At 37.9% G+C, this 1,369-nt stretch overlaps 1 protein-coding gene across 3 annotated transcripts in view; it reads right to left on the bottom strand.

The window, feature by feature from the left end:
* Positions 1-385: 385 nt before the first annotated feature.
* LOC128695577 (lysosome membrane protein 2) overlaps positions 386-1,369 on the bottom strand; it is a 42,167-nt gene continuing 41,183 nt past the window's right edge. For all 3 annotated transcript variants that reach the window (XM_053786267.2, XM_053786266.2, XM_053786268.2), the window contains one exon: positions 386-1,369. This exon is cut by the window's right edge and continues 1,092 nt beyond it. The gene's annotated coding sequence lies outside the window, so the exon portion shown is untranslated.

Here is a 1,369-nt window from a genome sequence, read left to right on the forward strand (position 1 = left end):
AATAGGGCATGAGCTACAAGGAAAGGCTAACAAAATTGGACCTAACAACACTGGAAGACAGAAGACCCAGGGATGACATAACATACAAAATAATCAGGCTGTTTGAGGAAAGAAACAGGAACTCGGGGACACCACTAGAAGTTAAAAGTCACAGATGAGCCACAGGGATGTTATGAAGTATTTCTCTCTCAATGACTGGGAAGTGGAATGATCTTGGTGAGGAAGTAGTGGAGGTAGGCTCTATACATAGTTTTAAGAGCAGGTATGATAGGGCCCACAAGGCTAAGAGGGAATCTGGAGAAATTCTTCTTGGAAGGTTCAGAATTTTATTTTCCAATCTGTATACAAGAACACTAGTGCCAGGAGGAATGAATAATAAGACAACAATGTTTAAATTTATCTATTTAGTTACTGTATAAAAATATCTACATCCTATAAAAATCCAAAATGCAGTGTATTTATATCAGTCTTATTTGCTGAACTGATTAATATATAATATAATGCACACATACACACACACATGCACACACACACACACACACACACACACACACACACACACACACACACACATGCACACACACATGCACACACACACGCACACACACACACACACAATCAATCAATCAAACACACACATATATTAGCCACATTACATAAAATAAAATGAATGTAAACATTATTTTCTGTATCAACATCTCCATTTGTATTACATTTTATATTACCTGGAGAGGGAGAGGGTTTCGGTGGTCAACGCCCATGCACACATTTTTTTAACCTAACATTGGCCATTTCCCACCAAAGCATGATGACTTGTAGAAAGAAAACACATTCACTATTCACCCATTCAGTAGCTGTCTTTCCAGAAGAATGCCGGTATCGTAAAGAAAATGATCCACCAAACTGCAACATACCCACCCACCCTTCAGAGTGCAGCCACTGTGCTTCTCACCTCCAGAACACATATGACTAACCATTTTCCTTGAATTATTTCATAGATATTACCCTGCACACATGTCATATACCAAAAACATTTGCTTCCACTCTGATCTAACATGATCTAGATATTTAAGCTCCTACCTTTCAAAACTGATTCTCATATCTTCTTTGGATGTTACCTACACCATCTTTCATTCACCCTAGATTTATACACCCACTTAGTTAACTTACATTGTAGAAGCCTTTCTAAATGACAAAAACACTTCAACAACTCTTCTGCTTCCATTCATACCACCATGATGTCTTCTAATTTCTTCACTCCTTATTCTCTGCATATTTACGTCACATCAATCTCAGACAAACATCTTTACTGCATCCAGTCTCTTCTTCTGCAACATTTGAAGGCCATGCATTACACTTATACACAGGT

This window comes from Cherax quadricarinatus, chromosome 42 (assembly GCF_038502225.1).
Source record: "Cherax quadricarinatus isolate ZL_2023a chromosome 42, ASM3850222v1, whole genome shotgun sequence".
NCBI lineage: Eukaryota > Metazoa > Arthropoda > Malacostraca > Decapoda > Parastacidae > Cherax > Cherax quadricarinatus.